At 33.6% G+C, this 25,876-nt stretch overlaps 1 long non-coding RNA gene across 1 annotated transcript; it reads right to left on the reverse strand.

The window, feature by feature from the left end:
- Positions 1-8,881: 8,881 nt before the first annotated feature.
- On the reverse strand, positions 8,882-11,941 carry LOC138328849 (uncharacterized). Its single transcript, XR_011209367.1, has 5 exons — positions 11,470-11,941; positions 10,482-10,616; positions 10,053-10,182; positions 9,232-9,367; positions 8,882-8,997 (listed from the first exon to the last, which is right to left on the reverse strand). It is a non-coding gene; the product is annotated as an uncharacterized lncRNA (long non-coding RNA).
- Positions 11,942-25,876: the final 13,935 nt, after the last annotated feature.

Here is a 25,876-nt window from a genome sequence, read left to right on the forward strand (position 1 = left end):
TCCGTTAATAAGATATGTTTTATAGATTAAAATTAATATAATTAACCTACATATGTTTTGAAAGATGATCCGCCGTTGACGAATGGTAAGTTTCAGGTGCAGAGGAATTAGTGTTTTTCTTCAGTTACAAAGTTTACTTACTTTACACCATTGCCAGTATTGAAATGTTTGAGCTTCTTATTTTACTCCAAGATAAAAATATTAAAAATAAATAATTGCGTCCCGAAAACAATCCACGACAATATGTCCTATATGGAATGAAGTACTATTTGCGCACGTACAAAAAAGAAAAGAAATCATTTTACATGTATGTTTGTGTAAATTAGTCGCATTATTCACGATTAAACATCAATAATTGTTTAAAACAAAATGGGTATCGTTTATGTTCTGTCGGCGGTTGAGCATCTTAAAGTTATTGCACAAGATAATGAAATAAAAGTTGTAAGTTGAAAACTTACCAGTACATAGTTCTTCTCCTGCCACCTGGGTGTACCCCGCACAACACCCCCATTCTTCTGTGTAGGTTACCTCTGATCCCTCGGATATTCTGTGGGTATACCAATTATAAATGGAACAGAATCAGCTCATGTTACAAAAACATATGCAGTTGAAAAACCTAACATTATCAAATGATGTTCCTTTATATTAAGACTGTCTAAACGAAAGCAATGTGTATGCTTCTTACACTTTGACTAAAACATGATATCGTTTTTCATTGTTCCTCTCGCGACTGAAATCTAATCTAAAACTGTTTGAATAAAAGAGACAAATCAGCTTTAGTCTTTTAACAAACCAAAAACATCTTTTATTAGTTAATACCAAACAAACACACAAAAAAAAACTTTCATTACGGTTAATATATTTTTTTTAATTTCCGCCAAAATATCCTTTCCTTTAACCAACACTTTATTTTATCTTTTAGAATGGTTTAAATACATCTACCAAATATCTTCTTCTTTTTTTTTTTTTTTTACAAAAGAAAAAAAAATGACTTGATATTTGGTTTTTAGGATTTGTGTATCAAATGTAAACCAATATCTCCAATAAAGTCATATATAATTATTTCTTCTCGGGAAAAAGAAAAGAAAGAAAAAACGGATTATAATGCTTGGCGCTTGATTATCTTAAACTGACTTGATTATCTTAAACTGACTTGATTATCTTAAACTTTCTTGATTATCTTAAACTTACATGATTATCTTAAACTGACATGATTATCTTAAACTTACTTGATAATCTTAATAATCTTAAACTTACTTGACTTCCTTCTTACAGAATGGCTTCTCTTTCCCACAAATAACAGCAACTAAACAAATTAATACAACATTTTGAAAAGGGCCCATCATAGATTTGTTAGCAGCATAATCTACGATTAGATCGGATATATGTTTAATTCAAAATAATCAAGTCACAATCCGGAAGTAAATCATGTCCGTTCCGGAATTCTAGGGAGGTTTACGATTCCTTGGCTTGTTATTAGATAGACCGGATGCTCTCACACCGATACTTCCCTGGTTCTATGTGTACTTAGTTAATGTAAAATGTTTGACGTTTGGAGAATGTAGACTGTAATGGTAGTCTGCATATAAAAAGAGGAAAATTCTCGATTTTAATTGATATATGATTCAACAACATACCTTACCCGTTGACGTGTTCCTGTCAAACTGCATGACCAATCTTCAAGCTCACAAAACCTTCTGTCTGGACGTATCCACATGTTAAAAGTTTGGTAATACATTTTATTTATGTATTAGAAAAACTTCAATTTTAACCGAATATTTTTAAGACGGAATATACCAGAATATATATTTCTCTCATAACACTGATTTATCCAAGTAATACACTCATGTCGTCTGAGGCTGTATTGCATGGCTCCCCATTCAATACATACTCGGTATGATTATTAAAGTTATAATAAGAAATTATACTGAGTTTACTATAAAACACAAACAACGGGATTTGTATTTAAAATGTCACGCCATTTTCATGTATAGAAATTGACTTACAGTCGCGATTTTTAAAGATGTCTAACGATGGAAATCTGGGCTTGTATATTGATCATTTGTATGTAACGTCATTATATTAAATTATTTACTAATTTAGATTAATAGGGTATTGTAAACTCCATACACCTCTTGTAATTATATAAGTAGGAACTTTATTCATGATGCACTCGATCGTGGTCATATATTTGTAACAAATCATCGGATACTAGATCTAGGTATGTGCATGTACATTGACATGAATATGTGTACAACAACCAGTCTCAACTGCAATTCCGGGACTGTAAAATGTAGCATTTGTTAATTCGGCTCAATCAGAGGGTAAGCAAATAATTCATCATGCACACAATAGTCGTTATGTACGCCATATTCACGTTATCGCTAGATTGAACGGTATTAAACACATAACACACACATTCATGCCTCTAAATTAATAATTATGCATACTAATTGTATCAATTCTCTTGCATTAAGAATAAACATGTAATTTTCGGGCTCTTTTATGAGTATATGGGACAAGTTTAATCACGAATGGCATCAATAAATGGCGTTTCTACTCAATACTTAAACACAGCACTCTCATTTCAAGTGCAATATGAAACTTCAAAGAAGTACTGCTGACTGAAACGTTTACTAGTAAATTGATACGCATGTTATTTGTAAGTATTTGATACCTTTTGATAAGCAAGTGTCAATTATGACGTTCCGATTTGGTGGCCCAGCGGTGAGCATTATTTGGATTGACTGACCAATCAAGGGCAACATAACTGTCCGAGTAGGGAGATACATCATAAAACATTAGCACATAGAAGGTATTTCATACCTAGTGTCTTACATACCAAACGTAAATGGGTGTTAATTTTGTGAAATGAGTCGGAGAAGCTTTACTGTTTGTCAGCTTTGTAGCGAGACGAACATGCATGGCAAGGCAAATTATATATAGATAGTGTGTTTTTATCCTATAATACATAATTCTCTTTTAATGCAATGCCTTGTGTAACAATAGCCAATGAACTGTGTGTTAAGTGACGAAGATAAGTTTGTCCCCTCTCACAGGTATTTCCCCTGCCCACTATCCGTCTCTTGGTTTTAGGACTAAATGTAAAGCCATGGTTGCTCATATACTGAGAAACATGTTTCTTTCGCGACCAATTTATTTATATATGTCTATCTTAAATTAATTGATAGTACATTTCAGTTTGAATTGAAATCCGTTAAAATTGATATCTGAGAATATTGAAAATCACGAAATTCGGTAGACGCAAAAGAAAGATGAATTATAGTGATTAGCCAGCTGGTAGAAATAATATTAATAGATTGTCCTTGGCTCCTATCAGAGTAACATTTAGCGGAAAAAAACCGGTTCCTCTGCTGGCACGTCCTGTTCGAGGGTTCCAAGTTGAATTCAACGTGGCTGGATCGGTACGTTTCCGACTGCATGTTTTGGCGAGACATCACTAGAAACAAGTTGTCATACTGCATACTAGACCTGATTTATGATTGAAGTAAAATAAATTGATACATGTCACTCAGAGTGTTAATCTTCTGAGTTAACAAAGATTTGGCTGCGAACACATGAAGACGATCTCAATCGTTTAACACAAAATAACGATTGTACTCTATATTCCATCTTTGCATATTACAGAGTTAGCTCCCTTGCGGTTAGGTATCATTTGCAACGTCATTATTTTTTGAGCGCCATTCATGTCGCTTTCTCCGAAACGTATGACGTTACGCTCGCAAACTCATGACGTCACAATCAATATCTCCCCGCAAAGGTAGATAGCTCTACAATATGCAAATACAGAATAAACCGTGAACCGGTTTCTGATGAGAGTACACTTATATTTAATTATAATTTTCCGTGAAAACATTACGCCGTTTTCCCAACCAAACAGAAGCGATGTTACAAATGGCGACGCCATTTATTCATTTATATGCTTTATAGGCTATTGAAGTTTTAAAAGTTTTAAACCAATGATAATGCGTGTTGCATGCAAATTTGCATTATAACAGATTAATAATATAATTTTAGGCAAAGCCTATCTGAAAGCGCAGCAGTTAATCCATTCTTTCGGGGTTTTTTTAAATGTGTAATAGAAATATGCTAAATAAATAAATGATTTCCAACGGCGAAAGCGTTATCCCCCCTGCCCCATCATTCTTATCGATATTGACATGTGTTTTGTTCTAATTGCTTATTATGTGCGCCGACTAACTGTACAGCTAGAAAGCATTGATAGAATTATTAATTATTAGAATCATAGCTTGGCTGAATTACTGGCATTGAGTTTATAACAAGAAAAACAGTATTGAACACAGGATACTTCTACTTTCACTTTTTGCATAAATACGTGACTGCGGCTACAAAATATATCTCAACGTCGTTCTCCGTTGCCAGGCGGAAAATTCCGAAGCAAATGATCACGTAAAACGGCTTTTGAGTTAAGATTCAGGACAAAATGTAATTGTTAGATTCAGGTAAGAATGAATTGGAATGTTTATTTTACACTAATGTTTTCATTTTGAAATTTTCCAAGAGTAACTTGTTTGTAATTACGCGAGAGTGTGATTGTGTAATCACGCGAGAGTTAGACTGGTTCCCGCCTCAGTTACCTCCCTTGCGTACGCTTCACTGAGGACCGGTAGCGAGTAGCCATCTTGAGTGAGAATTTCAACTCCAGAGTAGTGCGCATTATTTCTGCGCATGCTATGTCATCATGGAGACGGCTACTTCCGTTAAGAGAAAATAACGTCATTAACGTCGTTCCTATAAACACTTTAATCTCTGTTAGCACGAAATAGTTTCAAAACTTAAGACCTTATTTACTTTTGTTTATATATCGTTGAAATAAATTATTTATTCTTTACGTGAAGATCCGTCGCTTCGTGCGTAAAGGGGTTTCCCACGTCTAAAAAAAGTGATGCCTGTGAACCGGATATGTAGATTGACCAATCAGAAAAATCATCATGGTAACCCGCTACCGGTCCCTAGTGAGCGGAGCGCAGCCTGGCGGAGAGTAGAGAACTAAGGGAAGGGAACCAGTCTAACGCGAGAGTGTGACTTTGGATACTGTCATGCGCAATGTTGGATCTTGTGTTGACTTCCTGTTTCCGGTTTTTGAGAAAGTTTTCCAACTCTATATTTGGATGATTTACATAGAATAAAGTTACCGAGACACCATTTACATAGAATAAAGTTACCGAGACACCTCTATCACAATTCGCTTCGCGAACGGGCTTTCGGCCCGTTCGCTGCGCTCTCTAATATTTTCTAAACAGTTTCCTATGTAATGGCGGTAGTGCTTCAAATTAACTTTTCATCTGTGGTAACAATACATGTAGAGACAGCATCATTGGATATCAAAATGAAATGCATCAATTTATATGGTAGAAGAAATAATCAGACGAACATGTCCTCTTATTTTTCAATCAGATCTTTATTAATGCTCATTCATATCTTCATTCAGATCTCTATATTTGTCACCACTCTCATCTTCATTATCTGTCACTTGGGCCTTCAATATTTGTCATTCAGATCTTCATCAATTTTCATCATTTATAACTCAGATCTTCATCAATTTTCATCCTTTGTAACTCAGATCTTCATCAAATTTCATAACTAATAACTCAGATCTTCATCATTTTTCATAATTTGTAACTCAGTTTTTCATAAATTTTTCATCATTTGTAACTCAGATATTCATTTGTTTAATAAATAATGTTTATAACATGTTTTAATAATATTACAGGTACATGTATATGAAAGGTATTAACATATAACACACTGATTACTGAATAAAGATAGATGTGGTATATTGACGATGAACGCTTTTCTTGCAAAGGTAAATAGATATACTTGTTTTCTCATATGTCATTTCGATAATTTCTTTTAATATATTGATATATATTTATCAAATAAACATTATATACACTATATATTAAGATTTGATAACATGAAGACCGATTCATAATTTGTTTCATCAATAATTATTTTGATATAATATTAAAATATTAAAAAAAAATATATCAAAGAAAAATACATGTGTTACTCAAAGTATGTTTTTTTTATTTTTATTATTTTTTTAAAGATGCTCCATCGTTGACAAATGGCATTTTTCGCTATCAAAAACAGGAGAAGACGATTTAGTTTTTTTCTTCAGTTAAAAAAGTTACTTACTTTTCACCATTACCATCATTAAAAAGTTTGAGCTTCTAATTTTACCTCAAGACAAAAATATTGAAAATAATTATTTACATCCAGATAAAATTCCGTGGCACTATGTCCTAGACGGAATGAAGTATTGATTGCGCATGCACCAAAAGCAAAATAAATAATTCCGTATTATTTTTTGTGTTAATAAGACATATATATACACGATTAATCACCAATTATTGATAATTTGATGAATATCGTTCCTGCTCAGTCGGCGGTGGAGCATCTTTAAATTTCTATCTAAGTTAAAGGGCTCAAAAGGAAAGAACTTAAACTCCCAAGACATATCTATAGTTGTTTAAGAAAAATTGTTAGTGTTTTGGCACGTTACAGTGACATTGAAAATAGCTCTCTATTTTAACTCTGCATATTCATTGCCGATCTCTTGACTATTACTATGTAACTGATCGTAATTATCATAAGTAGGAGTTGGCTCGGAGTTGATAGCGAAGGATGTTTCTGCCATTTCATTTCTATAAATGACGTCAGAATCATCCTGTGTGTTAGTAGAAGAGAGGGCCATGTCAGGAGATGGAACTGGCGGTGGAGGAGGACGTGGTAATGCTGGATGGTTGATTCTTGTATTGCTGATGTTTCCCTGTGTGGTAGCAAGCGAAGGAACATTCTGGTAAGAACTGGTAGATACAGGAACTGATCCCGTTTCAAGCTTATCTACGTCAATATGCACGGTTCTGTCAGCTTTGCCATCATAGTCAATGGTGTCGTTTAATTTAGACGTATTCTCCGAATTAGCTGGTTGTGAAGTACCCGAGATACCGTCGTAGTAATTCGTGTCTTCATTATTGGAAGTTTTATCAGGATTGTCGTCTGCTTCGACTGTTTTGATGAGGTCTTTACTGTAGTAGTATATACCATCATGCTTTAGTGGGGTAGTGGAAGCAGCAATGGCAGCGATTGTAGCTGGAATGACAGTTTAATATAATGAGAACAATAATATATATATTATATTTTGTGAATTCAAAATTTTCAAACCACGTCATTTACAGCTGCTATTGAGTCCTAGATACGGAATACGGGCGTTTTGAGACCCCAAAACGACTTGCATAAAGCACGATTAGCCGTCGAGTGGTCACGGTTTCTGGTGATTATGACGCCAGAAAAAGCACGTCAAAAGACGACGTCATAATCACCGGAAGGTGGAACTAATCGACGATAAATGTGCTATATCCACGTCGTTTTGGGATGTCGAAACAGCAGAATACAAACAAACATCTTCGTCTGTAAATAAACGTTATAAAGACATTTTCAATCATTTAATCCCAACCGACCTATAAAAGGACACGAAAGGTTTATATTTAGACTGTCCTTTATAGTCAGGTACAGAGGTTATGTATGTAGTAAAATGCACCAAATGGGGTTGGTGAGTCTGTCCTAAAAGAAGAATCCTTTATGTAAGATTTTTTTATCACTTCTAAGGTATTATTCACTTATGTAATATGAGTTAGTATTTATTCTTACTTTTTTATGAATTTTATATTATTTTGACTAGTTTACAGTGTAATAATTATAATTCCATAACAATGTAATATGTGACATATAATATTCCACATTAACACAGTCCTAGATATCATAGATCTGTGTAATGTAATTCCATGTCAATTACTATGTTGATCTAAAATTGATTTGCGAAGTTATTAATAAATCTTCTCTCTGATACGTACCATTATTTGACCCAGCGGTGATGGGCGAATCCATCAAAATTACTCTTCCTCTATTCCTATGAGCCCGGTGTTTAAACTCAGTACAGGAACATCTGTAGCAATGAATCATTTTCGAAGAATTCTGTATATACATATTACAGAGTTATCTGCCTTTGCGGGTAGGTATTGATTGTGACGTCATGTGTTTGTGAGCGTTTTCCGAGAAACAACATGAATTTCGCTCACAAAATAATGACGTCAAAATCGGTACCTACCCGCATTTAAGGGAGGTAACTCTGGAATTAGCAATAGACTCATCATGAAACAGTTTTCCTGCTTCGGGTTGTTTGGTGCGATCGTTTTAACTTAAAACCCACAAATTAGATATTTAAAACAGAAATACAAGTTTAGGACGATTTTTCTTTATCTCACACATACGTTAACGTGTAAAGTGTTTAAGGATTTGTTGTCGATTCTGTTGCTTTCTTTGGCTGATGACGAAAGTCAATTTTTAACTTACCTGCATATTTTCCAAAGTATAATCAAAATGACGAACCATAACATCATGGTAGCTACAATGGCGATTAAACTGGCAATGAGGGGTGACATAAACAAGAGCTCTGCAAAACGGACTTCTAAAAGGAAATAAAAACAAAACAAAAACATAAATACTGTGAACTAGTCCCTTGGGATGTAGCTACGTCTTTCAATGCCAAAGGCAAAAAGCATATTCAGAGAATACAAGACACATGTCTTCATCCCTATGTCAAACATGCAGTCATATCTTTGTTTGAATCCGGCTGCGTCTTCTAAAGCTAAAGGCAGTTTTATACAGATTTTTTCAAACAGAAAACAAGACACCTATTTTCATCTATGTGTCAAACCTAGTAAGCTCCCAGATCCTGTCACACATCTGTATCACGTATGCTATCTTACCTGTATCACACCTGTCATCTTACCTGTATCACACCTGTCATCTTACCTGTATTACACCTGGAGCCCTCCCAGCCACTATCACATACACAGACACCGGTTGCTTTATCACAATAAGCCGTATGGTCAGCCAGACAGTCACACACACCAAAACAATTGACTCCGTGGGAGCCATCAGGACATTCTATAAATACACCATAAAGTTTTAACTTTACTTCATTTTTTGAAAACCTGATAAACTATGACGGCAATATCAAAAAATAAAAAAATGCTTACAAATATAGTATTCCAGATAATAAAATGAAGTTAGTACAACCAGATGTCGCGGATTATTGTTTTTCTGAGTATTATAAGGAGTGTTTTCCGTTGTTTTTTTTAAAATTCAATACGTACTTATTTTTGTTCAAGCATATCTCACCTCTCTCACATGCAGTTCCTACATATCCTGGTTTGCACGCGCATGTGCCTGTGATGTGATCACACACTGAGTACGCATTTGGCGGGACATGAGCAAGTGTTGGCACATAGGTCACCGTAAAATCCACCCGGGCAAGCTAGACATGTATTTAACAGGACAGAATTACAATGTATACTCTAGGAGAAGGTGTTTACTATAACGACTATAGTTGTAAATTATTTAAAAAGTCACATTCTGTAGCATGTAGATATATGCATAACTAACAAAACATAAAATTATCAATAATAATGTATTAATAGAAAACATTACACTATGCCAAAGAACGAAAACAGGATAAAAGACATCCTCGATATCCCAGGGATTACGATTACTGATGTTATATCCTCCCTTGGAATATATCATAAAAACAGAAGGCAACAGAAGACACGTTGGTAGTGTTGTCCTTTGATGCAATCAAACGAATCCAATAACGGTACACTGTTGACGACTGTGTTGCTTTGTAGTTGGGCGTAGCTTTCTCTGTAATCTTCATATGAAGTCCTGTGAATTTTCCTGAACTGCCTCCAGTTTTACTATGAAGTAGTCAAGGGGTGGATATGACGTCAATGAAAGTAACCTATGGAGTGTCAAGGATCAATAAAATAATGCTAACGGATCCAATCAGAATATATATCGGTACTATTATAACGCTTAACTGCTTCAAGACACTCACCAGCTTCACAACTAATCTCTAACACTTGATCAAGTGTCTGTTTTGATATATATGGAATATCAACAATCGATTAATGACATTTCGATTCATTAAGATATTCGTCACTTACTTGTGTTACAGTTTGGTGTATCGTAGCCAGTAATAACACTCTCCAGTCACGGCGTCACAAGATGTAGACAGATTTTTGTCGCATGCGCATTCGCCTTGGCAATTCACACCATAGAAATATTCCGGACAAACTGAAACCGATGGAGCAATGTAATATCTAATAATTGGTGACATTAGATAAACTTTCGGATTCGATAGTAGTAATTAAATAAGTATTTAAATTATATACCATGCGTATCAAACAATATACGTTCTCCAGACGCCCCATTCCATACTTAGATATCCAATATTTATGTTGTCAAATGAACATTTCTCTGGTATGGTAACCCATTATACTAACAGATAGACCAGACTGGTACGAATCTCCAAATATCTCAATATGTTTATTAATAATTTGTCTTTGTGGTATATGTAGATGTAAGACTCCTACCTTCGTCACATCTATATCCATGGTATCCCGGCTTACACGTGCATTTTCCGGTCACGTGATGACATATGGCAGTGTTTGTCTGGTTACAGTCGCATGATTGGTCACAATATATACCGTATAACCAGTCGGTGCAAGCTAAAACAGATGGAATGATAGCATGTGACATGCAGGATGTCAAAATCGCGGGGTTTCAAATCCAGTATGTTCGAAAACAGATTTGAAATAAAATTTAAAGACCAAAGACCAGGTTTTGAATGATTTTGAATGACAGTATATGAAAGTATTGGACAGACAAAAATCTATTTTGTTGAAAGAAAATTGCAAATTGGTGTATCATTATTTTTCTTTGAGCCTCGAGTTCTACTGCCAGTTCGGTGTTTTTTCTTAGAGATCCCGACTGTCCTCCATATCCTAAATATGAAACACACTCTTAAATGTCCTTAGCCTTTAGTTTGATGTTAAGCCATCAATATCAACTCGTACCAATTTGTTCGCCTTTGAAAATTTAATGTTGTACTTTAAGACCACTCTTACAGAGAACTTACTGGTCTTCCTGACAGTGGCGTGACTATGGTTACACATAATGAAAATCGTGACTACTAAAGTCGGGTGATACTGACTACATTGCGACCACATTAGTAGAGAAAGTGTTAACGTGTACGCCGTTTGAATGATGTTCTAAATATCTATGGAAATAATTAGTCAGGTCATGTTATTGACACTCGTTGGCAGACTGTAGAATCTGAAATTCATCACTTAAGGTTGTCTTGCCTTCATTATTATAATTATTATTATTTTATTTGACTTTTATTTTATTTTGTGTGATTCTTATTGCAAATTAAGGAAACATTATCGAATAAAAATGGAATTTGTGAGACAGAATCTTATCAGCAACCAAGGTTTCAGTGGGCAGGCCAAATTTGAATCGTGCAAATAATACTTTAAAACTGTTTGTATCGATATACATTTTATCAGAACAAAAACTTACTTTCATTACAGGAGGCTCCTTTCCAACCACGATCACAAATACATCTCCCAAAAAATACGTCACAGTATTCTGTATTGTTGACATCACATAAACATTTCTCAGAACAATTTTGGCCATAAGTAGAATTTCTGCATGCTATGGGAAAACAATTAAATTGATTATCATGTGAAGATGTAGGTATTTGATATAGATGGCTTGTCCTTTCAAGCAGTAAAATTCTATAATCCTATAATAAAAATCATTTAGAGAATAACATTAAATTGCCAAAAAAAAAAAATACTAAAAAAAACAAACAAACAAATAAAAATAAAAATACACAAAAAACCTCTTCGTTATGACATTGCCATTTTATACTCCAGAAAATGTTCATAAACTCCTATCTGAAACAAAGTTTTAACTAGAAAATTAAGCTTGATTGCATGTTCGGGCGGGTGTAAAATGTTAATGTAAAAGGTCTTTTTGAGAAATTTAATTGTAGGAATCGAAAAGCAAATATTTTACCTACTAAAAGTATATCATGTGTTGATGACTATTAAATTTGTATTATGAAATTATAGAATGAAATAAAAATTTACCATAGTTGAAGCCATTGCAGGTACTATTACTAAATATGTAACAAAAGTAGAATCCAGATGATCCGAAATTTTGATTGATACCAAGGAGTAGGTTATCTGACTGCAGATGGTGATTTTGCCGGGGGGGGGACAAAGCATATATAACACGCAAGAAATAAAACACAGCACATAATGAAAAGGTTGCCGCATAAAGTGCCAATCTTGTTTGCCTTGATCTTTGACCACGGGGAATTCTATGACATTCACGACAATTAAGCTCACATTCATGTGATGTGTCAAATGTCGACAATATTCGACGATTGAAGATTGACGAAAGTAAAATCATGTAGTTGTTTAAAATGGTAAACTGGCCATATAAGTACAGCTTTCAGCGATGGGACGACTGTCTCTGTGGCTGTCGCTAACAACGAACTAGCAACAGGCTGGCAAATGAGGAATCAGTCGATCTAAATCCTGAGGCATCGTTTAAAGGAAATTAAAAATGAGGAAACACAGGCTTATTATGTTAAAAATTATAATCGTAACAGGAGCAAGCTCCAACATCTTTATCAAGATACAATTACACCACGCTGACTGGATCAAGATATGTAGGTATGAATGAAAAAGATGTCATCAATTGGTTATGAAAACATCCTGTCGCATGACTAATTATTTCATTCATTTCTAAACAAACACGAGACCATAACTGGAAACTTCCAAAACCTTTGTCCTGTTAATCGATTGAGCTATTTCAGGGCACAGCGTCACGAACATTCCTGAATTTTAAGATATCCCTACTTTAAGATTGTTTTCTTTAACATTGGCAATGCTTTTCTATGGGGAAATTCCAATTAAGGAATTCCTTTAAGTTAAAGATAAAACGAAACAACACCAAAAATAAAGGTCTAGACACTAAATTATAACGAGCAGATCTACTGACAGAATGGATCAGAAATAAAGATATTATACAAGAAAGGCCAGCTTGGTAGGAACACATCTGAATATCGTTTGGTTCAACAATTTGTTTTACGTCGGTAGGATGGGTGGCAGAGGGCAGAATATGGCCGGTGCTCTAATGGCATGAAATGCTAAAGAGCCCAGATTCAACATGGACCCTGTAAAAGACTGCTTTACCGTAGTAATCATTTCGATTATTGATTTTGAAATTCCTTAAAATTAATTTGTCACTTACTTGTGTTACAGTGTGGTTTATCGTAGCCAATAGCACAATTACACTCTCTGGTTACGGGGTCACAGGATGTAGACAGAAATTTGTCGCATGCGCATTCGTCTTGACAATTCACACCATAGAAATATTCCGGACAAGCTGAAAGAAAACCATTTTTACACAAAATTAATGATGAATATAATTATACTGTAGGATTTGAGAGTCTGAGAGTAAATACATAATGATTTAAATAATATCCCATACCCATGAATTGCCTGGATGCTCCATTTCACATTTCATGTGTACAGTTCGGTGTTATATACGCTGGATGTAATGAAATCGAATGTTTTGAATCACATCAATAAGATAAATCAATTAACGAAACATAAGACACTTGACTTATTTTTTATCACTGATTTAACATCTAAATAAATATTGGTGTGAGAATTTTCTCATTGCAATCCTGTTAATACGTAAGCATTGCTGATGTCTCAAAAGAGATACAGCCCTAATTCGTTAAATATGCATTGCCACCGAAACTCAGAACCAAACGGGAGTTTCTAGGCGACAACAAATATGAGACTACGAACATCTATTGCTATTTCCTTAATCAAATGGATTCCGTGTTGTTTCTATGTAATCAACAAAATTGTTCAATTACCTTTTATTTAAAGTTGATTCATTTCAAGAATTTCAGTTACTATGAACGTGTTTTCAAATGTAGATCACGAAACTTTATAGCCATGATATAAATTGGGTTAACATAATATCTTTTGCTTTGAAGCATAAGGGTTAAAGAAGTAATATCAACAGGATTTTCCAGATGACACGGGATCCAATCAAACATAAGTCTGTTGGATACAAATTACTTCAAATGGTAAATATGGGACGCGGAAGTAATTCCAACCGTGTGGCCAAAAACAATTGTCAAATTTTCGAGGCGATCTGTCCCTTTATCAAGACATACAAAACGAACATGATTGCATAATAGGATACGAACAGTAATGCGGGACAAAGTAGACAAATATGTAACTATACAGCACAATGGAGCGCAATTTACCCTTCGGCAAGTGGCAGCCGAAGGCCGGATCTACCAAAATCTATCTATGCTGTTCGGCAGAATGCTAAAATACGAGCGATGACTGCAAAGCGTGCCACGTGTGACGTCAAATGTGTGGAGAAATTTATATATAGTGCTCATTGGTATAGGATGCAAATTCAGTCGCCTATCTCCTAGGTGTGTGTGTGCAAAGAAGCAAAGTCCTAAATTTAGTCGCCTTTTGCGGGGCTGCATATTTAAAGGATAAAAAACGCGTAGAACAGAACGGGTAAATGCTGGAGGTAGGGATAATTAATTGAAAAGCGAGTGATCAATTGATGCCAATTAATATATCTAACGTTCGTTAATGCCTTTGGGAAAGCGGGTCTGTAAATAGGTTATCCAGAATCTCTCGATCGATCGACGCTTGGTTTGTGTCCAGTAGGAACAGTGCTCAATTGCAATCACCTGCATGTCTTTCCAACTATGGCTGGGTAAGTTGAAATTGAAGGATAGATATATAAACGGTCGCCTAACATCATACCCTGTCAAGTATACATCCGTATAAAAGTCCGGTGTTCATGTCGTTAAACTTTCTGTTAAGTCATTGTGCCAAGACAGACCAGAACTGAAAATATGGATTTATTATTATTATCATCTAATTGAAAACAATTCGCGATCTGTTGATACACAATAAACAAGCTTACAGTAAGTGTCGCAAGCAACACACGTCCCCTGTCGTCAAATATAATTTCTAATCTATGCTATGTTATGCTATCATTATATGAAATTATGCTGCTATGTTCTCAAGGTATTATTCAGAAACTGAAATTTGTGAAACAAACTATTTTAGTGAAAGTGATCTAGATGACATTTTGATCGCAAATTCAATCTCAAGCTGTTTTCTTATATGCTACAATTGTTTGAAATTTGGGGAAAAAATCCGTTAATGTGTTCTCAAGTAATCATCCGGAAACTAAAATTTGTGAAACAAATCTATTTTTAGAAACAGTGACCTTTCGATCCCTAATTCAATCCCAAGCTGTATTTTCTCATATGCTACCATTGTGTGAAGTTTGATCAAAATCAGTTGATGTTTTCTCAGGTTATCGTCTGGAAACTTATATTTTGTGAAACAATTTATACTTAGTAACGGTGACCTTTGTAGTTGACCTTTTGACCCCAAACTCAATCCCAAACTGTGTTTTCTCATATGCCACCTTTGTGTAAAGTTTTCAAGTTATCGTCTGGAAATATTTTTTTGTGAAACAATCTATTTCTAGTAACAGTGACCTATTGACCCTAAATTCAATGCATGCTACAATTGTATGAAGTTTAAACAAATTTCTTTGGTGCGTTCTCAAATTAACATCCAGAAACAAAAATATGTGAAACAATCTATTTTTAGTAACAGTGACCTTTGGTTTTGATCTTTTGACCCCAAATTCAATCCCAAGCTGCATATTCTAATATGCTACAATTTAATGGAATTTGAACAAATTCTGTTGATGTCTTCTCAAGTTATCATCCTGAGACTAAAATTTGTGAATTAATCTATTTTAAGTAACAGAAACCTTTGTAGTTGACCTTTTGACCCCAAATTCAATCCCAAGCTGGATGTTTTTCATATGCTGCCATTGTGTGAAGTTTGATCATAATCCGTTAATATTTTCTCAAGCTATCGTCAGGAAACAATTTTTTTAAACAATATATTTTTAGTAACAGTAACTTTTGTATTTGACCTTTGGACCCCAAATTCAATCCCAAGCTGTATTTTTGTTGTGAAGTTTAAAATTAATATCCATCCTTAATTCTCAAGATATCATCTGGAAACCAAATCCGGACAGACAGACAGATAGACGGATATACAGACGGACAGACGGACAGACAGACGGGAACAAACACTATAGTCCCCTCCGGTTTCACCGGCAGGGGACAATTTATTTCAAATAAAAAGACAATACATGTATATTACTTTTTAAAAGTAGTATGATATTGTCATGTTAAAGATGTATACATTAAAAGTTAATTGAGATATTACACAAATATAGCATTTTGGTGAGGTCACTAACCAACGACGATATTTTTGTATGATATATTGACCATAAATAAAATTATGTATGTCTGATAAGATTAAATCATCTAATGATAAAACTATATCATATAATGAAAACACCAATCAAAATAGTATATATGAACCATACGAGACAGCTATGGCGTTTTCTCTAAACTTCTTCCAGAATAATACCGGTGATCACGTGGCGTCTTTTTGACCAAAAACAAGTGGAAAAAAACTCCAGAAAAATAATGATTCACAATATTTATCGATAATGCGTCTCTGTGGTACACGTACATGTACGACTCCTACCTTCGTCACATAAAAATCCACGGTATCCTGGCTTACACGTGCATAGTCCGTTCACGTGATGACATATGGCAGTGTTGTTCCGGTTACATTCACATGGTTGTTCACAAAACAAACCATATGACCAGTCCGTACAAGCTACAACAAATGGAATGATAGCGTGTGACATCCTGAGTATGTGCTATATAAATAGTTCGAAGACTTCGACTGAGAAGTCTTGAGTCAAAAGAATTATTACTTGGCTAGTCAAAACCGAGTGGTCTATTTTAGTTTGTTAAAACTATTATAATGTATCGTGGTATTTTTCTTCGAGTCACTCCGTCAGTACTGAGATATTGACGGAGTCGGAGTGAAACAAAGGGAAGTTACTTTGGTAGATAAAAATGGTTAAAATTATATAAGAGTTCACAGTTAAAGATCATAAAAAGTATCCCCAATTCGTCGTTGTACAGTTAAACAACACTGTCGATACTGGTGTTGAATGTCTTCATATGAAAATGCCCAGAAAAACAATTAATCAATGTAGTTTATATTGTCAGGTCGGTTGGTTTTCTTCGGGTTCTCCGACCTTCCTTCATCTGCTGAACCTGGAATGATCTTAAATGACCAAATCCTTTAATATAACATTAAGCCAAGAAAACCAAATCTAACATTATTTTGGGGTTTTTTTCAGGAAAATAATAATATGGTTGTATTTTGATTGAGAAGAACGCATTTGACTGATTTAACGGGACAATACAGTGAGGCTAATTCTATTGCATTATCACGAAACAAAACATGACATAATAATTCTTTTCTACATTCATGAAAAATCAAACAAACACTATTGACAAATTCTGCTATATTTTAACTATTTCAATTGAAAACGTTGAAATTCCAAATCGTATAGGTATATATTTAAGCAAGTATAATGATATGCACGACCTGTTGTCACGTAAGTTAAACAAATGCTATAAATAGCTAGCGATGGGTATATACAATTATTTTTCAGAGAAGAGCATGCACTTTATAAGGTAAACACACACACTACCATAAGAGTAATTTGAGTATTTCTAGATAAATGTTATTTCACTCTCCTAACACAGTTCAGGGTTCGGCATACAAAACGTCCAACCACAGTTTGTAATGTTCATGCAATATTGCAGACAGCGAGCGAGCGTGTTCTAATGTTTCACATTCTGTGTGACCACAGTGGACATTGTTGGCTATTTCGTCTTTGCATATTACAGAGTTAGCTCTCTTATGGGTAGGTATCCATTGTGACATCATCATTTTGTGTCGGAAATTCACGTCCGAAAACATTATGCTCGCAAGCACATGATGTCGTAATCAATACCTACCCGCAATTACAGATAACTGTAATATGCAAATACAGTTTAGTACAGCACTTTCATCAACTCCGACTTTCATTAAAAGTGATTGCTTTCCGATATTTATTCTTATTTCAATTCACTGTTAGACTGAATTTTCATTTTTCATTATTTTTTATATGATATTTAACAGTCAATATCAGAGAAATTAGCGCAACGAAAGGATTCCTTTTACTACTCAAGCCGGTTCATAATGATCGCAATCATTGTCTCATAAAATTAAAACGTATCAGTAAGTGCACCGATAAAATGAGTCCAATAATGGAAATAATAACCTACGTCAACAACTAACGTTCCGATGGCCAGGCAACAGTCGAATCATACAAATGATGCCATAAACCTGGCTGTAACGATATATATTTTTGTCAAAAGACTTACATTCATTACAGAAGGTTCCTTCCCAGCCAAATTCACAAGTGCATGTCCCAATATCATTATCACAGAAAATTGTATTCTTCTCGTCACATTCACATTTCTTAGAACAGTTTGGGCCGTAAGTTAGATTTGTACATGCTGTAGAAAAAAAATATCATGTGAAGGTGTATATATTTGATTTAATATAACCCTATCATTATCAGTAATTACAGGTGAATTCTTTCTAGCAGTTGGCCAATTTGAGATTAACTGAATCTTCAACTACCCATCCACCCGCCTCCCCCATGAGAGATGATAATCTTAGCCCAAGGAATTTCAAATAAAGGTTTTGTTTCCATATAAAAAGTATTGCGTAATTGGTTTGGATAACAAATGAAATCAAATTATATCTTGACTGCAGTTGATACAAGTAAGGCCGATATATTGTAATGTGAAATGATTACATAAAAAAACTTACGTTGTATTGTGATTCCGCCTGAATGTAGAAAAAAAATGGCATCACTATCGTAACAAAAAATGGCATCACTATCGTAACACTTCTGCTTTCTTAGCAATTGTTTAATAAATAACATTACTAAATGATACCACTCAACAAAAATAAATAAAATTGAACTACGCCAATGTTTCATTATTTGTTTTTGTATTTATAGAAAACAATACTTCATATCTAAGAAGTCTTTAATCTTTTGTAATATTTTCATAATCTTCATGAATATAGAAAAACGTAAACAAATCACTATTTTCTTATATCTGTTATGGTTATGGTTTAGTTAATTTTCCGTGTTGCCTCCCTTTGTATCATATGTGTAGAGTTATTTTTAGCACAGTTACCTACTTCCCTTTGATACTTCCATTTCCGTTGCAGTGAAAAATGAAAACTGATCTAGTATTGAGAGCTTATATACATACGTTTTACTCTGAGTAAAGAAGATGGCATGCTGCACGTCTCCCCTGTCCAGTTTCGCTGACAAATACACCTTCCTGTGACGTGGTCACAATATTTGGTGTTTTGGCGGTCACATCGGCATCTGTCCATACATGAACGGCCAAACGTCCAGCTGGGACATTCTAAAATAGACACAACAAACATGTTCAAGCTTCTCGTTTGGACTGTGAATAATAAAAACAGATAAAGTATGGTAAGACGTTCAATCACAAAAACGTGATGCTGTAACATTGCATGTTGTATGACTTGGCCACGGGAGGCTCCACAAGTTCTACTTTCAGTACCCATTTTTCCCAATAGTTTAATATTTTTATACTTGTTTTGTTTCAAGAAACAACGTTGTTTTGCATTTTTTGTCGAAGTTTCGAAGAATTTTAACTTGAAATTTTCATTAAATGATATTTTGTCTTTTTCTCTAAAAAAACAACCAATATTCGTTTGGGGTAAATCCATCCCAGAAATAACGATCAAAACACAAAAATCAAAACGATTTATTCTTCAGTTTTTTGCTGGGGGTAAAATTCTCTAAAATTCCCTTCAAATTTTCACAAAAATGAAAAGTGAGATGTTCAATTGCTTCGAAAACCTTATTGAATAAAACTTTTATTGAGTCATGTTTGAAAACAAAATAATACATGTAGATATATATAAAGCATTTAAAGCACCATAAAAACTTATTTTTTCAATTTCAACAATATTTTATTGATATTATGTACATCAATAGGATCGGACATCAGGCTACGCCTATTTAAGTCCTCTCCAGATCTTATTTTAAAGTATAAACATGAATTCATTCTGCAATTAATTTATACATATATTTAAATATACAAATAAATTGAATTAATTACAGTATTGTGATAATAATATTAATAAGTACTGATTAAAGGGGGATAACTCCAATTTTATTTTTGATAGAAAATGTTTCAGAACAAGTTTAGTTGTTTGGATTTCATATTCCTAGTGATTGTAGTTTTTGGATAGGGATAAGAATCATGCTCATTTATTTACAGACCAATATACATACACACCTTGAGATATTAGGCCAAAAAGTCCCCGTGCTTATGCACAATGACCCATCCCTTTGGAATATATGTATGAAAGTCTGACAACAAATGAGCATTTTGTCTTCAGTTGAATATGAAAAAAATTGGTATGAGATTGAATGCAATTTTTTAAACAATTGGAGTTAACCAACATTTATGGTTCTAATATGTACAGTTTGATTATTCAATTAGATAATTATTATAGTATAAAAGTTTCTCAATATTCGATAAGCAGTATTCAGTATCCATCCAGCCAGGATAGTTAGAGTAAATTAGAAATAAATATAAACATATACAATAGTTTAGATGTTTAATTGCACTGCTAGATAGTATTTTGACTATCAAGTAATTAGATATGGGTACTTGTTACTTGTTTTTGTTTGCTTATATATGCAGAGGGCTATGATACATGTATATAAAATATGTTTATCAGTAATCAAATCTTTTAGTATGGCATATATATTCAATCACGCATTGTAAAATATCTTTGTTAATATCATAATTGCAAAATTTACATCCATTTAATAGTGTTTCAATGTTTAAGTGATTATGATTATCTGGTAAACCTAAGTTATTTATTCCCTGTATGAGAACTGCTCTCTGTTCAAAGAAGTGCCTACAGTCAAAGAAAAAGTGATGTGAATTTTCATTGGTATAATAACAGGAACAGGCTGGAGATTCTCTTAGATGATCATGATAAAGATCAGAGTTTAAATTACTTGCTTGGTTTCGTAGCTGGCACAGAATAATATTATATTTACGGTCGCCATGATATTTAAAAATATTGGAAACTTCTGTTGTAGGAATATCATTATCAATTTTAATACTTTTTTTAAATTGTTCTAATGAATTATTAAGTATGAGTTCTATATCTGTTTGATTAAATTCTCTTAGCATTGAGGGAATAAAGCTGTTGGAGTATAATTCAGTTCTACAGAGGGGGGGATTAAACAGGCGATTATTCCTTAATGTGTAAGGAGTATTATTATTATCATTAAAGAATGGATTAATCAAATTAGTAAGATATCTAGGGGATTCATTATTTACAATTTTAAACATCAATATTGATTTATGTAGTTTTCGTCTGAATGCAAGTGAATCAAGTCCAACTTCAGCATAAAGTTTATTGTGAGACGTTCCTCTTCTCAGGCCTGTTATAATTCTTATTGCTTCTATCTGTACAGATTCTAATAAGTCTTTATCTTGGTTTGTACAATTATCCCAAATGACATCCCCATATTCTAAAACAGGTCTTATAAAGGATGTATAAATTTTTAAAAGGCTCTTTCTATCTACATTATGTTTTAGTAATCTTAAAATATTTAGTCTTTTAGAGGCCTGAGTATAAATATTATTAATATGCTTGGACCATTTACCATCACTACTGAAAGTTACCCCCAAATGTTTATGAAATAGAACAGAGTTTACAATATCATCTGCAAAAAGAATATCAGGGTTGAATATATGTCTTTTTCTTGAGAAAAGTACAGTTTCTGTTTTTGAAGGATTAAAATTAATGTCCCACTTCTTTGCCCAATTATTAATATTACTTAGATCATTGGTTAGATTATCTGCAATTTCTACATGGTTATCAGTTATTATTTCATAAAGTGAAGTATCATCAGCAAAGAGTTTAATTTTACTATTTACACATTCAGTTATGTCATTAATATATAATAAGAATAGGAATGGCCCTAAGACAGAACCTTGTGGTACACCGGCATTGACATTTTTGAAAGAAGATAGGAAACCCTCAGTAGATACTCTTTGTTTTCGATCAGAAAGATAATTTCGAAACCATTGTAACACTCTTCCTTTTTATACCATAAGACTCTAATTTGAATAATAATCCTTCATGCCAGACTCTGTCGAAAGCTTTGCTAATATCGCAGAATATAAATTTTATTTCATTGTTTTTATCCAAATTATGCACTATCGTATTATAAATATCTAGTAACTGGTTAACTGTAGAGTCTTTAGGCAAAATCCTGATTGGTGCTTTTTCATAATATCACACTCTTTCATATAGTTAAACATATATTTAAAAATTACTTTTTCTATTATTTTACTAAAGCATGGTGTTACAGATATTGGTCTATAATTTGAAGCATTACTCTCAAGCCCTTTTCCTTTATAAATTGCATTGATATTAGCTGTTTTCCAAGATAATGGAATAACTCCAGTTTCTAAAGTTTTATTACACAGTAGAGTAAGAGGGTGTATAAGAGAAGGAGTTAGGTGTTTAATTATTTTTGGTATCATGTTGTCTGGACCAGGAGGTTTTTTTTCATTAAGTAAATCAAGTTGATCTTTAATATCCTGTTCTAAAATAACAATGTTATCTAATCTAAAGGGGAAGGTATTTTCCAAAGGTGGTAATGGATCTAAATTAGCAGATGAAGTAGATATTGAACTGAAATAGTTATTAAGACACTCTGCTTTATCCAAAGGGTGATGTATATAGTAATTATTTTCAAATAATGGAGGCAAAGAATGTGATATATTACTAGAGTTCATAACCGATTTGGCAATTTTCCACCATTTATTTAAAGGAATTGACTGATCTTGAAGGGATTTTTTTAGTTTATCGAAATGGTTTATTTTTTCAGTTCGAATTAAATCTATGACTTCATTTCTACTTTGCCTAAAGTTTGCCCAGTCAGTCTGTAAGTTAGTATTTCTGGCTCTTGTATGTAATCTGTTTCTTTTTCTAATTTGTTGTCTTATATTATTGGTCATCCATGGTTTATCATTTGGGCGTACAGTAATAGTTTTAGATGGAATAAATAGATCTATTTGTTCATTTATAGTATCAGTTAAAAGCTTATTGAATTCATTAGAGTCAAGGTTTTGTGTAATTACATCCCAGTTTACATTATTGATATTTGAATTCATCTGTATGAAATTTGCATTATCGTAGAGAAAGATAGTTTTCTTATAAGATTTTTGTTTGAATACAGAGTAGGAACAAGTAAAATGGATAACTGAGTGATCACTGCATATTGGTGTACTCACTAAGGTATTTCTAATTAGATTAATGTTATTAGTAAAAAGTATATCAATAGCAGTGGAAGTAGTATCAGTTACTCTTGTAGGTTCATTGATTATACTGGTGAGATTAAATTTTGTTAATAGTCTGCTTAAATAGTGGTTGTCAGGAATATTTAACATGTTTACATTTATATCACCAGTTATAATAATATCAGTACCTGTATTTTTGTTATAAACCTCATCAAGAACTGTATCAAGCTTATTCCAATATTCAACATTTGATTCAGGTCTATAAATACATCCTAATAATATTTTTTTATTATTGATGAAAATATCCAACCAGATGAGCTCCAGATCCTCATGTTCCAAGTCTTCTCTTCTTTTAGTGTTTATAGTATTTTTACAATATATAATTATTCCACCTCCTAACCCCATAAAAACTTATCATTGAACAGGCCCTAATTTCTCGAGACCAACTTAAGTCAGAAACTGACATAAGTCATAATATTTCATATACATTTGTAAGTTAATCAATTAGAAAAAAAATAATCTTTGACTTAAGTCTACATTTTTTATTCAAGAAATTGGTTAAACAAATCGAAGCCCGTTCTTTACAATTATGTAGTTTTCTCCCTTTATTTTATCATAACTGAAAGCGTGTTTTTTGTTATCATCATGATGTCAAAAATATATTTCGCGTGTTTCAGTTTTTCAATGTTTTCGTTTTAAATCAATTAGTGATCAAAGACCCTTACGAACAACCATACAATCATATACATAACCCAAACAATTAGTGATCAATGACCCTTACGTACAGCCATAAATTCATATGTATGACCCAAGCAATTAGTGATCAATGACCCTTACGTACAGCCATAAATTCATATGTATGACCCAAGCAATTAGTGATCAATGACCCTTACGTACAGCCATAAATTCATATGTATGACCCAAGCAATTAGTGATCAATGACCCTTACGTACAGCCATAAATTCATATGTATGACCCAAACAATTAGTGATCAATGACCCTTACGTACAACCATACATTCATATACATAACCCAAACAATTAGTGATCAATGACCCTTACGTACAACCATACAATCATATACATAACCCAAACAATTAGTGATCAATGACCCTTACGTACAACCATACATTCATATGTATGACCCAAACAATTAGTGATCAATGACCCTTACGTACAGCCATAAATTCATATGTATGACCCAAACAATTAGTGATCAATGACCCTTACGTACAGCCATACATTCATATGTATGACCCAAACAATTAGTGATCAATGACCCTTACGTACAACCATACATTCATATACATAACCCAAACAATTAGTGATCAATGACCCTTACGTACAACCATAAATTCATATGTATGACCCAAACAATTAGTGATCAATGACCCTTACGTACAACCATAAATTCATATGTATGACCCAAACAATTAGTGATCAATGACCCTTACGTACAGCCATAAATTCATATGTATGACCCAAACAATTAGTGATCAATGACCCTTACGTACAACCAAAATCATCATATGTATGACCCAAACAATTAGTGATCAATGACCCTTACGTACAACCATACATTCATATACATGACCCAAGCAATTAGTGATCAATGACCCTTACGTACAACCATACATTCATATACATGACCCAAACAATTAGTGATCAATGACCCTTACGTACAACCATACATTCATATACATGACGAAATTACGCGAAAATGTCTATCTTGCGAAACAAAAACATGGTTTGAAGTATATATACAGTATTCTGTATTTGTATATTACACAGTTATCTGCCCTTGCGGGTAGGTATTGATTGTGACCTCGTGTGTTTGCGAGCGTAACATCATACTTTTCGGAGAAAACGACGTGAATTGCGATCACAACATAATGATTTAACAATCGAAACCTACCCGCAAGGGAGCCAACTCTGTAATTCACAAAGACGGATTATAGGTTTTATAAATACTTACTGGTACATTGACCGGAGACCTCTGTGAATCCGGGGCAGCATTCATATTCCTCTGTGTAGGTAACCTCTGATCCATCTGTTGTTCTGTAGATATAGTCTCAATGATATATGGTGTAATTCTTTGTCGTCTTGGGTGACTTCCATAGTTATAGTGTTTTGGTATTACTTTTGAGCCGACAAGGTGTTTTACAACATCTTAAATCTACCAATGTGTCTATACATATAAACTTTTTTTGACTAGAGTAAAAATAGAACTAAATCTCAACTTTATACAATATAAAACACAATTGATGATTGTTTCGGATTCTAATGATATTGAATATGCTTGTTTATTGCTTACTAGGAATCTGATGAATAGGATGAAAATGTTTTCGTGAGTTGAATTTATCTTCGGTAACACCTCATAAAAGCCGGGTAAAACCATGTTTCTTTTTTATAACAATTAATTTGCTACCTTATAGATTTAATTTTCTACATATTTTGGTAAAGGAGAATATAGTATTAGATTGCCAATAGGAATTCATAAATATAATTACGAATGAAGACGTCTCAT

This window comes from Argopecten irradians, chromosome 8 (genome assembly GCF_041381155.1).
Source record: "Argopecten irradians isolate NY chromosome 8, Ai_NY, whole genome shotgun sequence".
Taxonomy (NCBI): Eukaryota; Metazoa; Mollusca; class Bivalvia; order Pectinida; family Pectinidae; genus Argopecten; species Argopecten irradians.